At 40.2% G+C, this 14612-nt stretch overlaps 2 long non-coding RNA genes across 3 annotated transcripts in view; one reads left to right on the forward strand and one right to left on the reverse strand.

Moving 5' to 3' along the window:
• Positions 1-1004, reverse strand: part of LOC110015859 — a 31855-nt gene extending 30851 nt beyond the window's left edge. Inside the window, exon 1 of the long non-coding RNA XR_002874171.1 lies at positions 3-1004. This is a non-coding gene — a long non-coding RNA (uncharacterized LOC110015859). The remainder of the gene's footprint in view (positions 1-2) is intronic.
• Positions 1-11177, forward strand: part of LOC110015861 — a 36150-nt gene extending 24973 nt beyond the window's left edge. For both annotated transcript variants that reach the window (XR_002291120.2, XR_002291119.2), the window contains 2 exons: positions 4337-6784; positions 9183-11177. This is a non-coding gene — a long non-coding RNA (uncharacterized LOC110015861). The remainder of the gene's footprint in view (positions 1-4336; positions 6785-9182) is intronic.
• The last annotated feature ends 3435 nt before the right edge of the window (positions 11178-14612 follow it).

Here is a 14612-nt window from a genome sequence, read left to right on the forward strand (position 1 = left end):
ACCTCAAATGAATTCCACTGCGAGGCTGTGACACTGCTTGGAGGTGTGTGGCGAGAGGCAGATGAGTTGTAAACCTTTGGAATAAATAAAGCCCCATCATCTCTCCGCTGTCAAATCCATACTGGAGGCTCTGGGGAACTACATCATCTCCTTAATTGAAATTTCTCTTGCATGAAAGCTGCACACACACACACACACACACACACACACACACACACACACAACCCAGAGCACACCTCGTTACTTTACAGAAACAGTCAAGCAGTAAATTGATGGAATAATCCAGACTTTTATTCAATGTTCTTTATCCTGCTAAGCTGTGTCTCAATTTTGCAAAATAAAATAATGAAGCCACAAAAGATTTTTGACGGATCATGTATTTGTTAGAAAACAAGTGAGTGAGTTTAGCATTAGATCCCTGAATGGCACCATTTAGTTTTTTCCTGCCCTAAATAAAATAAAATAAAATAAAATGTGACCACTTTTCTCTGTGGAATTCCGGAAAATCTATTTCCTTGGTTATATTGCTTTTCAAGGCAATCTCCTTAAAAAAACAACCACTTTTATGTCTGTAAAAGTGTTGGCCTCCAAACACAAAAGAGCTGTAACTTCATCTGAGAACGCGTCTTCCTTTCTGCATCCTCACTTTTTTTTCATACTTTCTACTTTTTACACATTATATGACTGTGTTGTGTTGATCTCTGAATAGTACTTACACAGCATTAATATCAGAGCTGATGGAAAAGAAAACTGCAGCTTTGAGAATCCATGAGTGGATGAGAAAACATATTATTACATCCTTTTTCCATATTTGATGAGTCATCTGACTGTTGTTATGCAGAGGGGACTTGCCAGGACCAAAGCACTAATCCACAATTCAATTTTCCTTTCTTGTTTGGTTCAAAGAATTTTCTCTTCTTGAAGAAATGTCATGAAGAAACTGAATTTAGAGGTTTTCAAAACAGGAAATCCTGATTTTATTCAATAAAAAGAGCCAGAAAAACTGCCAGACTGAAGAATATGAGCAGAGCAGCTTTGAGGGTTATAAAAAATTTTTTTCGAAATATAAAGTTTGAGTTTCTTATCAAAAATATGTTTCAGAGCAGGTAGGCACCAGTTAGCTAGCCTGAATTTTGTTCTGCAAATGTTTATGTACCTTTTCCCAAAACTTTTTAACCTTTTGATGCCCTCACCTTAAATCCCAAACTTAACGGAAACCAGGAAGTTCGAAATGTTCTTAGTTCTTCCCATAAAACACTGGTTAGTGTTAGACGTGGGGGGTCAGGATCAGCTTAAAATGAATGAAAAACAACATATTACGTTTAAAAAAGATAGATTCAAATATGAAAAAAGAGAAGTGTGAAAGTAGGTTCAAACCTGAATTTATACCTTGTAAACTTGAAGGAAATATTACAAAAATAAATAAAAAATGGCAAATTTGATGAAAATTAGTTTCACTTTGGCAAGAAACATAATGATTATTATTTTTAAAGTTGAATTAAAACTTGCATTTACACCAAATGTAAAAAAAATAAAAGGGTATGTAACAGCTGCTGTATTGTGTTTTACATTTTTGCTTTTTCCTTCCTCTCATCTGTGTTCACTTTCAGTCCTCAGTTTACAGCTTTTATTTGGATTTTTTTTTATTTCGGAGTAGATATGAATTTTGCAGCTGGATAGTTGGTCAAGTGCAGGACTGTCACGCAGGAAATCAGGGTTCGATTCCCAGGGGGAGCAATGAGCTTTATCCATTATGGGCCCTTATCCAGGGCCCTCTGCCCTACTGCCTAACTATGTAGCCACAAGGGGCCCCCAAGTTTAGGTCTCCCTGTGCCGGTCCCCAGCCCGGAAAAATTACAGAAGAAAGGCATCCGGCATAAAATACTGTCCGAAATAGTGCCAACCTGTGCGAAATACTGAAAGCTGTTTCGCTGTGGTGACACCTGAAGGGATGTGCAGAAAGGTGAACAACAGGTGTTGATCCTAATTTTACATGGGGGCGGGGCTTTGAGCCCATTGGCCACCAGAACATGACTGACATTGGATTAAGAGGTTATTGTTATGTTATTTCCTCTCCAGAATAGTGTCTGTTGTTGCCGCCGCCTGTGTCTTCCCCTCTCTAATGTTTGGGAGGACATTATCACTTCTCTACGCCACATCAAAAAAATATTAATAATTTTTTTTACAGCAAATGTAAAAAATTAAAGAACCTCTCTATTTGTTCATCATTTAAAAACATCTGCTTCCTAATTTTTTACCAGAAAAAAATGAAGTGTCACATAGATCACATAAGAAATGTGATTTAAAGAAAACAACTAAACCAAGTGAAAAACATTTGCCCACACTTCTGCAAAAGCTTTTCAGCCTTTTTTTCCTACACAGACGCCGTTCTCCTCGCCTGCCCACGCTCACGCCTCCACCTGCTCTCCAAGCCAACACGTTCTGCATTTTCCACAGTGCTTTGTCTTTGTTTTTTTCCACCTCAGGCAGTCACACTGGGAGTTATCAGCTTGTGTGGCTTCTAAAAAAAAAAAAGAAAATAGTTTTTGTCAGTGTAATGTTAAAGAAAGAAATTCAAATTTGAACAAACTGGTGATGATTGATGCAATCCTGTTGGATTTGAAGGCATCAAAAATGTACAGTTTTACTCACGAAAGACTTTCTAAAAGGTCCTTAATGGTTTAAATATGTTTTTTTAGCTTTTATTTGTTTGAACACGCTGTTTATTCAGCAGAAATTTGCAGAATTTCTAAAATATCCAAAGTGTGGGTTGAATCTGTGAGCAAACTCTGATTCAGCAAGAGTCAATAAGAACCATCTTTTGATGTTTTTGATTCAGCTGAGTCAGAAGAAGTTCTGTTTGAGCTCCTCTGTGACTTCCAACATCAGTCGGAGGAAAGATTTCCAATAGAATCAGTCAGAAAAAATATTAATGTGCCAGCTGTATTCTAAATATTTGAGTCCACCCTAAACTTGTTATCACACACAAAAACTGCAGTTCTGAAGCAAAACAATAAGAAATACATCAAATATGATGTTTTCTGCCCGTTTTGTGCTTGGTATGGAAACTTTTAAAGCAGTTTTTTAATGCAGCTAAAGAGGAGCAATGAGTTGTTTTTGACGGTCAAACTATTTTCATTTCATTTTTTTATTGCTGCTTTGGAACAGAGAGAAGACAGTAGGTAGCTCTGCTCGCCAGATCTGACCTCAAATACATTCAAACACCTTTAAAAATGCTTTTTTAAATTTACATTTCCTTGATCTTGGAGGAATGTTAAAGGGTTTGATCAGGTTTGCTGTGATGGCAGATTTCTGGATTTGTGTCCTCCAATCTAATGACGTCTTTGAGGGCCTTTTCAGAAGCAGGAAGTTCAGCAGTTAAGAGCTCACTGCGACATCGCCGTTAATCAGAACCAAATACAAGAGTAAATAAATAACCAGCAGATAAGAAAAAAAAAACACTGAGACATTCCCGCTGCGTTTCACAACTCTTTCTTCCTTCTTTTCACTCCAGCAGAAGTTCAGAAAGTGAAGGTGAACTGAATAAAAATGAAGTCTGCTGGTGAAATATTAACGATGAGGGAGTTTAAAAGTGCTGACTAAGCACATTTTCCAGAAACGCCCTGTGCTTTTCTCATCCGAACTGATCAGACCCTCAGCTGCGTGTTGCATCAACAGGGATGTTTTATAGGATTTTATATCAAACCAGAAGAATAAAAGATCCTACAACCTCCTTATGGTTCTACACCTTTCAGTGCAAGGCTGTGTCTGCAGCATTAAAGTGAGTTTACTGAAACCTCACTCTTCTACCTTTTAAGGTCAACTAAGGTGTGGTCGATCATTTTAGGAAATCACTATTGACTCAAATTAAACTATATTCCCAAAAGTATTGGCTCACCCATGATCAGAATCAGGTGTCCCAATCACCTGGTCTGGCCACACGTGTCTAAAATCAAACCCTCAGGCATGCAGACTGTTTTTACAAACATTTGTGAAAGAATGGGCCGCAGTTTCCAGCGTGAAACTGTCATAGGACGCTACCTGTGCAACAAATCCAGTCGTGACATTTCCTCGCTCCTAAATATCCCACAGTTAAATGTCAGCTCCATCAGAACAAAGCATTTTATGAATTACCGGTAGTAAAAGAAAAAAAATGCAATGTTCGGATTGCAAAAATTATGAATGAATTATCGTGAATTCTTATGGTTGTAAATGTCATTTTAGTTATTTGGTTCTTTGATTTATTGATTACTTAACTGACAAATATTTATTTTATAGTTTTTCTATCAAATAACATCCTTTGTTTGAGCTTGTTTCCCTCTTCTTCTCTGTGTAGATCGTTCTTCTGGAACGCAGCGATCTTCTGCTGAGGGTGATGCTGGCCTGTGGATGACGATGGCTGATGACCTCTACAGCAGCACCTTCTCCGTTTCCGAGTCGGACCTCTCCTCCTCCTCTTCGTCCTCAGCGACCGCTCCTTTTCTCACGGTTGAGCAGAGGGCGGCTTTCGTCTTCGTCCTCATCCTCTTCATTTTCCTGGGCCTTCTGATCGTTCGCTGTTTCCGGATCCTTCTGGACCCGTATCGCAGCATGCCGTCCTCCACCTGGACAGACTACATGGAGAAGGACACCTTCGATTACCGAATTTCCTGACAGGCAGCTTGAGAGGCAGCAACCCTGACTAATTAACTGTTAAACTGAGGCAACTATCACACAGATAACCTAAAGCAAAAAGCACAAGTGCACGTTTCCTTCTCCGCTTTCCACTTCTCATTTATTCTTAAACATGTTTTCTTCCAAACCCACTTGAAGTTTGGGTTTGTGACCCCAACTAGAACACTTAGAGCAACTGTTTCGTCATTTGAACAAGAAGTTAATATTTGTTTTAGCATTCGCTTCAAAATATCAAATTAATTTCACATGTTAAAAGTTGCCACGTTTGACTTTTCTGCACTTTCCCGGAGCTGCTGATGAATCTCATGGGGTTCATCAGTAACCATGGAAATGGCTATGTACTGTTCAGTTTGCAAGTTGACAGATGGACCCAAAGTTATTGTCCTTTATGGTCAAACTTTCTGCAAACTTGGTTAGCAAGTAACTAGTTTTGTTATTGAAAAACAACTTAAATCTAAAATATTAGCCTCATAACTTCCAGACTGAAGTACATTTAAAAAGAAAATCAATATCAGTTTCCCAAGAAAATCACCAGGTAGCTTATTACACAGCTATAGACTATTATATTCATGTAATTGTCTAAAACTTGACAAGCTCTACAAACTTGTTTTCACCTCGTTAAGTATCGGTGATGAATATAACTGAACCCTAATGAACCTCAAATATTTGGTATTTCTGCCCTAGAACTGCTCAGACACAGACCTGTGGTCAAATGATTGACAGGTGGTTCAGCATGACCCCACTAAGTGTTAATTTATTTTATTTTTTTTCAATCACTGTCAGGTTAGTTTTGCCTTTTTGGTCAGGTGATGACCATGGTTTCAGCTCAGTCGGAAACCATTGACTGTATATGAGAAATGGACTAAGTGACTCCAAACAGGAAGGACCCGCTGGTTGCTAGAAGCCAAACTCCCATAGACTTCTATAGAGAAATAAACTGCAGTTAGGGACCTGTCGCTGCTTGCTGATGACGTCTGACTCCAACATGGCAACATCCATACTGCGAAAAGATAAGGCAACTGAATTGACTTCATCTCGTTTGAGCAGGAAGAAAACAGTTTTCTCTGGTTGATGTGATACTCACTCGGTCCAGTTCTCAGATACAGTCAATGCCTGAAACCAACCAGTGAGGGGTCACATGACCAACATGCTTCATCCATCTCCTGCACACCACTACACACTGTAGGATGTTGACACAAAAAGGAAACGTGCACTTTGTGTGTGTGTTGCTTTACGTCTGATAGAAGTCTCAGTCTGCCCGGCAGGCAGCACATCTGAGCAAAACAGCAACTGAAACCCAATCTTACTCAATCCACCTTCAAATAAACAAACTTTTTGAAATGTATTGCTAAAAAATGGTCTCTTTCCCCAGATTCCCATAGGGCCAAAATTGGGGGAATCGTTTGCCTGAACACGTGTGGCATTAGCAGAGTGATAAAACACCAGTAAGCAGTTGCGTTTTTTGCTCAGACCTCGTGAAGGTTGAAGAAATCCCTCAGCTCTGCAGCTCTCTGACAGCAGCACTGCAGGAATCTGCAGCAGTGCAGCCAGAACATGAAGAGAATGTAAGAACCTGAGAGGCGGGCAGGGATTTCGTCATGCCGTCATGCGCCTGTCGGGCAGCACGTTAGGGTTACTGTCTCTCATGGGAAGACAAACTTGTTCTGTTTTTTTTACTATGTGTTCCCCGTTTTTCTAAAACAAACAGATTGTAAGAATTTCATCTAAACAACTTCGTGGGACTTGATGTTGACACGGAGTGTTATTTCTGAAGAGTATTGGGAGGTGGAGGAGCATGAGGAGGCCCAGAAGAGGTGGAGGTAGGAGGACAGAAGGAACACGGCTGTGCTGAATTGGTTGGACTGCAGAGACGAGACGGTTTCCAGCGCCTTTTCGTTGTCCTGTCAGCCTGTCCGTTGCTTAGTAACTGGTGTTTTCAGTGCCAGCTGAGATCTGGAGCCAAAAAAAACAGCTCTTAAGGAACAGGAACACAAACTAAATGAAGACAAAAAAATACTCCAAGTGAGCTCCACAGCATCTGTCAGCCAGTTTGGCACAAAACCAGCCAGCGACCTCAACTCCCATCGGTTTTCTGAACAGAAGTCAACAGGTGAGTCTTTTTTCAGATTGTGTCTCAAAATAATGCGAAAAACGCTGAAAGCCAAGTATCTCCGGCCAAAAAAAACCCTCATGAAGTACATTTCCTTTTTGGGTGTGGTCATTTTTATGTAGCGTCACCGTGAAAGTTTCTCTTCTGATATTATATCAATCGTTTGGTCCAAATTGGACAAAAATAAACAGGGATCTTATGATGCCACAAATGTTTCCTTAAAGAAAGTTGAAGAAACAACAAGATTAGAAAGGTTGCAGATACAACAGCAAAATCCCCACATTACACAGAAAAAGTAGGGATGCAAGTAGAATGGTAAGACCACTGACTAGGACAACATTGCTTTCCAATTACTAATAAAGCCTCAGTCAAGTGTACCTGTAAAATGTTTTGAGCTTTTGGATTCTCCGGGACCGTAGGGGGTGGTAGAGAGAAGTGGCCGCATCCAAAGAGTAGTGCAGGTGTGTCTTCCAGTTCCCCTGAGGCTCAGGTTTTTTGTGGCTTGTACATCTCAAGGGGCATCTCAAGAATGGAGCGCACCATTGTCATTGTATGGTATATGTATTGTGAAGTATCCGTAAGGCTAATCGCTTAGTCAGAACTGGGAAATCTGTACAGGGCACGTAGGTGGTCCGTGCAACATCTTAAGATTGAAGATAAAACGGTAATCCCATTGAGTAAAAATGTGGATGCACATGTTGGCCTAGATCTGAGTAGTTTGTGTGGACATCCTCCCAGCATCCTATGGACACTTACGTGTCACCTGCACACCTAGTGCATGCAGCCTTTGTGTCCATGCAGTCCATTGGGACTCGGTACTCACATCTTAGCAATGACTAGAGTGAGGCGTCAGGGAACCGTTTGACAGAATCCCTGTACTTCATAACAAAGACTTCAAGATGCACTTACTACACACACGGCAATGGTACGTTCCATTTTCATAAAGTCCCTTAAGGTGGTTGTCAGAGAACTGCACTCTCCTTAAGATGCAGTCAATCTCCTCTCAGACCCTGAGCACCTGTATGGGTTAACCCGCCATACAGGTGCATGTAAGGAGTGGCCACATCTTTCAAGGAGTGCAGGTGTGTCTTAGGGTGTTTTCATACTGGAAAAGTCCATTGGTCTAGACTCTACAACAAGTCCACTTAATTCGCTCCAGATTGAGTCCTGAATCTTGAGTTTGCTCTGCATTCAGACTGACTTCACCCGGACATTTATGTTTCAATCCGAAGCTTGTACACAAACCCATGACTGAAGATCTCTTTGTGCATTGGCCAGGAATTACAAGGGTGGGGGGAAGAAATGAAAGAAAGAATAATGGGAATCCTGCGTTTTGCGATCCTTGTCGGGATACCTCACTTCATCCAACTATATATCTCACCAGGTAGGGCATTTGAGACTTCAGGCTTAAGGCAATGGTTACATCGCCTCCGTCATGTCTGCGTTCCACATCTAGCCCTATGCAGCTTTACGCACGAGTTCTATTTCCAGTCTGTTTACGCGTCAATTTCGAGGCAAAAATCCAGGGAACGGAAAAAGGTTTCAAGATAAAAACTTCCGTTGTGCTTTCAAAATAAAAACTTAATAAGATTTCATTTCACATTTACGGTGACGTGCTCACGCAAAAACATGTGTTAACACTAGCATGGGCGACAAAAGTTTAATTGAATGAATTAAAAAACATAACATCATAAATGACAAAACATGTATTTTACAAGGACTCAGTTATGAAGGAAAGGGCTTGGGGGTCAATCTGCAGTGTTGGGTGAGCGAAGAGCGAGGCGAACTTGTTGACATTTAAAAAGAGAAAAATCACGTCTACAAATGTTTCATTTTAGAAGGCAAACAAACAAGCTTTTCTATTAGCTTCATGGGACTCTAAAGCACGTGTCAAACTTAATGTGGCCCTCCATGTCATTTTATCTGGCCTGCGAGAACAAAAAAGTTTTTAATTTCTTAAAATGGAAATAAAAAATGGGTGTGTATTTATTCATATCTAGGGGTAATCAGACTTGAAATATCGGATTTGGCTACAGTACATTAGGACTTAAACACTGTCCATATAACCTAACCTGACAGAATCAAATTTAAAAGGATTTATGCTAGAGTAACAAGCAAACGTATGTTTTCTTTGCAACTGTAATTGTCACTTTAAAAAGTTATAATAAATAAATAATGAGTTATTTAACATTAAGTAGTAGTTACATTTATTTTTCATTACATTTAGTTACATGTATAAGTTATATCTGGCCCTTTGAGGACAGCCACTATGCTGAAGTGGCCCTCAGTGAAAATGAGTTTGACACCCGTGCTCTAAAGGGTATTAATGTTCTAAAGTGCACATTCACAGAGAAACTGCGGTGATGCCGTCTTTTGTTTTGTGTGTTCTCTCTTGTAGCGGCCCACCCTTGGGTGGCCTGTAGGGATTAATGGCCCTTCTCGTTGTTGGAGGTCTCCTGTCAAACTGCTGAGCCGAACGCCTTTTGGAGCAGAAAAACAGTTTGAAGTCAGAGTAAAAACATCTGAAGGAAATGAAAAGCTGCTTCCCTTTGAGCTTTCTCCTGATGGGAGATTGGAAAGCATTAACATGGTTAACTTTCTTCACTGACGAAGTCACCGGAAGCAAAAAGAAAACAACGGCTGATTTATTTCCAAGGAGAAGACTGCTTTTTTTTGTGTGCAGCAGTTTTTAAAAAAAAGGCCAAGGTTTTTGGGTTTTGTTTGTATGTGTGCACGATTGAAGGAGGGGTTTTCCACGGAAGACTAAAGCCCACCATCTCTGCAACCTTCAATAGGATATTTTTGTTTTTTTTTTTTTTTTTTTTTTTTTTTTTTTTTTGCTTCTCCTAGTGGTCCACATGGCAGCGACCCTCGCTGTAGGCAAGGTGACCAAATCTCTGGCTCAAAGGGAACACTAACAGAAATGGAGAAAATAACTTTTTTTTTTCCTTAAAGCAAAAACAGCCCAACACCTCTTCAAGCATCAGAATTCAATGGGATCAAGCTAAAAAGACAATCTGAATTTCTATGAATAGGAGTTTGGGATTTTTCTTTTCTGTTGAAGGATTACAATTATCTTTATTATTCATATTCATCTCATACTCATCTTTTTAGACCTAAATGGTCAGAGAACAAACTCAAGAGTATTTTATTTATTTGTCTAAACATGTAATTTCAAGTCAGTGTTTACTGTAATTATTTTAGATATTGTTCACATCTTGACAGTTTTAGGATTGAGCACCTGCACTGCAAAAATCAACCTTCAAAAAAATGAGCAAAGAATTTTTTTTAATTCTTTAAATAAGCTAAAAAATAATGCAAATGGGGTAATAAAAAAGTCTCACTGAGAATTATTATTTTAAGAAAAAACTTCTATTCACAAAGACATCTTAAACTAAATTTTCTTACACTAAGATTATTTTGCAATTGAATTTTTTTTTTCTTGCAAGACAGAGAAAAGGACTTTTACTTTCTTAAGATTCTGTTTTTGCAGTGAGCTGTGTTTTTTTTTTCAACAATTATTTATTTTTTCTGGTGTTCTTTAAATCAACACACTGTGATATATTTACATTATTTAGGGGCAAAACGAGGTATGAATGAATCAAGAGGCAGTATTCTACCAAACTTTGCCTCAAAAGCTGCCATCATTCTCCTTAACATTATTTTTATTTGCTTTTCTGTTCAGACAGGACTAACCTGTCCATGTAAACTAAAAACAAGCTTCTTTAGCAGTACATTGTGCAGAAGATGTTTCTTTTTCTCTTTCTTTGTTCAGTCCGTCCTGGCGTTCCCACAGGTGTTACCTTTGGAGCTCTAATAGACAACTGCATTTTGTGTCTTTTCACCACAGCTTAAGGTGACATATGCAAAGTCTAGCAGCCAACAAAGAAGGACCGAAATTTTGTCAAGAATCCAATTATTTTTGCATGAAAAACTATTGTCGTGTGATTTCAGTTTAGTCACAAAAAAGCCAAAATCTGGTTTTCTTTTAAAAATCCTTTTTCTAACAGCAGCATTTCTTTGTTTTATAGTTTTAGAGAACATTATCAGTAGTTAAACTTATCATAATTTAGTTAAATTTATATTAGTGGTAGATTTATTTTCTGGATGGCGCTCATAAATCCTTTTTTTGTGTTTTTTAAGTGTAAAATGCAAAGCAAACAATTAAACACCACAAGTGATCTAATTGCATTGCTCATTTGGCAAAAATTAAACCAAATCAAAAGTCTGTGCAGGAATAAATAATGCATAAATTAACTTTTAAACAGATTTATATCAAGCCAAATGCTGCTAACTAATATCTTTATCATCTACATATTCATTAAGACGAATGCATTGGCAGTTTTCTAGGCAGAAAAACTGTTTACCAGCGAACATTAAAGTATTTACAAGCATCTGTCTGAAAGCTTTGCCATAAATGGAGCGAATAAATAAAGGAAGGGTTTCTTGATGACCAATAAATCCATGTTTCAATGGTTGGAGGGAGATGTTGTTTCATTGGCCTCAAACAAGTAAAAACAATAAGGAGGTGCTTTAGGAGAAAAAAACAAAGGTATCCATAAAAATCATTGAGCTGAAATGAATGAAGTCCTGCTTTGATGCAAAAGACTCATCATAAAAGAAAAGCGCTCACTTAAGTTTTTGCTGCTGAGGATGTAGCAACATGTTTGCTTTTATGTTTTAGTCCGAGATTTTGTTGGAAACCAATTTTCAAGACTTTGCAAAAGGCAGATAATGATTTATTGATTTTATAATGTACCTACATTTTCGGTCTGGACTTCACCTAAGCCAGGGGTCTGCAACCTTTAAGACTAAGAGCCATTTGGTCCAGTTTCTTGCCGACTAAAACCCAGCAAAAACCACAAATTCCAATTTCTAATATTTAGAAAAACAAACTTTCTTGATGTTTTTCTGACCATTAAGCCATGCACTTATTAAATACAGCTTTGAAATATTTCCAGTAATTGAATATAACCAGCACTTTATTTTTCTTTACCATATTTTTTGGAGTACAAGTTGCGTCCCTTTGGATTGTTTGGCCAGGGGTGCGACTTATGCTCAGGTGCAACTTATATGCACATTTTTTTTATTTATAGCCTCATGTTTTTCTCCCTAATAACCACTAGAGGCCACTATAGATGTGTGTATTAGCATTTGTTACGGACTGCAACACAGAAGAAGCAGCACTGGCCTCGTGGAGTTGCTCAAAAGTGACACATACAATAAGGAAGTGACAAAAAGAGTTTAATTGACTCGTTAGCATGTTCTTTATATGAATACTCTGAATACTTGTTCATACATTTATTTATACATTTATTTCTTCTTCTTCTTCTTTCTCTTTCGGCTTTTCCCATCAGGGGTCGCCACAGCGAATCATCCTTTTCCACCTCACTCTGTCATGGACATCTTCTACCCTAACATTAGCCAACTTCATGTCCTCTGTTAAGACATCCATATATCTCCTCTTTGGCCGTCCTCTTGCCCTCCTGCCAGGCAGCTCCATCTCCAACATCCTTCTACCAATATATCCACTATCCCTCCTCTGAACATGTCCAAACCATCTCAGTCTGGCTTCTCTGACTTTGTCGCTAACACAGGCAACATGAGCCGTCCCTCTGATGTACTCGTTCCTTATCCTGTCTAACCTGGTCACTCCTAAGGAGAACCTCAACATCTTCATCTCCGCTACCTCCATCTCAGCCTCTTGTCTCTGTCTCACTGCTACCGTCTCTAACCCATAGAGCAGACCTGGTCTCACCACTGTCTTGTACACCTTTCCTTTGAGTCTTGCTGGCACTCTTCTGTCACACAACACTCCTGACACTTTCCTCCAACCGCTCCAACCTGCCTGCACTCGCCTCTTCACCTCTTTTCCACACTCTCCATCACACTGAACTGTTGACCCCAAGTACTTAAACTCCTGCACCTTCTTCACCTCAGCCCCCTGTAACCTAACGCTTCTACCTTGATCCCTCTCGTTCAGACACATGTATTCTGTCTTACTACGACTGACCTTCATGCCTCTTCTTTCCAGAGCAAACCTCCACCTCTCTAGCTGTTCCTCCACCTGCTCTCTACTCTCACTGCAAATTACGATGTCATCCGCAAACATCATTGTCCAGGGAGATTCCTGTCTTACCTCGTCTGTCAGCCTGTCCATCATCATAGCAAACAAAAAAGGACTCAAAGCTGATCCTTGGTGTAGTCCCACCTCCACCTTGAACTCCTCTGTCTGACCTACAGCACATCTCACCACCGTCATACTTCTCTCATACATGTCCTGAACTACTCTGACATACTTCTCTGCCACTCCAGACGACCTCATACAGTACCACAGCTCCTCCCTCGGCACCCTGTCATACGCCTTCTCTAAATCTACGAACACACAATGCAGCTCCTTCTGACCATCTCTGTACTTTTCCATCAACATTCTCAAAGCAAAAATGGCATCAGTGGTGCTCTTACGGGGCATGAAACCATACTGTTGCTCACAAATCTCCACCTTCTTCCTAAGCCTGGCTTCCATTACTCTTTCCCACAGCTTCATTGTGTGGCTCATCAACTTTATTCCTTTATAGTTGCTGCAGTTCTGCATGTCACCCTTGTTCTTAAAGATCGGGACCAGGACGCTTCTCCTCCATTCCTCAGGCATCTTCTCACTCTCTAGAATCCTATTGAACAAACTCATTAGAAATTCCACTGCTGTCTCTCCTAAGCATTTCCATACCTCCACAGGTAGGTCATCAGGACCAACGGCCTTTCCGCTCTTCATCCTTTTCAGAGCCTTTCTAACCTCATCCTTTCCAATCTCTGCTACTTCCTGCTCCACAACAACCACATCTTCCTCCCTTCTTTCCCTGTCATTTTCCTCGTTCATCAGCTCCTCAAAATACTCCTTCCATCTTTTCTGTACACTCTCCTGGGTTGTTAGCACCTTTCCATCTCTGTCCTTAATCACCCTTATCTGTTGCACGTCCTTCCCATCTCTGTCTCTCTGTCTGGCTAGCCTGTACAAGTCCTTCTCTCCTTCCTTTGTGTCTAGCCTGTCATATAGCTCATCGTAAGCTTTCTGTTTGGCCTTTGCAACCTCTCTCTTCACTCTACGCTGCGCTTCCTTGTACTCCTGTCTACCTTCCTCAGTCCTTTCTACATCCCACTTCCTTTTAGCCAACCTCTTCCTCTGGACGCATTCCTGTACTTCCTCATTCCACCACCAAGTCTCTTTACCATCTTTCCTCTTTCCAGATGACACACCTAGCACCTTCCTACCTGTTTCCCTTATAATCTCTGCTGTAGTTTCCCAGTCATCTGGAAGCTCATCCTGACCACCCGGGACCTGTCTCAACTTCTGCCTAAATTCCTCACAAGTTTCTTCATTCTGTAGCTTCCACCACTTGGTCTTCTTTTCTGTTTTCCCTCTCTTCTTCTTCCTGACCTCCAGAGTCATCTTGCACACCACCATGCGGTGCTGTCTGGCTACACTCTCTCCTACCACCACTTTGCAGTCATTAACCTCTCTCAAATGACCTCGTCTACACAGGATGTAGTCCACCTGAGTACTCCTACCTCCACTTCTGTATGTCACTCTATGTTCCTCTCTCTTCTGGAAGTAAGTGTTGACTACCGCCATTTCCATCCTCTTTGCAAAGTCCACCACCATCTGTCCCTCCAGATTCCTTTCCTTCACACCAAACCTGCCCATCACCTCCTCATCACCTCTGTTGCCCTCACCAACATGCCCATTAAAGTCTGCTCCAATAACAACTCTCTCTCCTCTGGGGATACTCTCGATGACCTCATCCAACTCACTCCAGAATCTATCCTTCAC

The sequence above is a fragment of the Oryzias latipes genome, chromosome 11 (genome assembly GCF_002234675.1).
Source record: "Oryzias latipes chromosome 11, ASM223467v1".
In the NCBI taxonomy this organism is placed as follows: Eukaryota; Metazoa; Chordata; class Actinopteri; order Beloniformes; family Adrianichthyidae; genus Oryzias; species Oryzias latipes.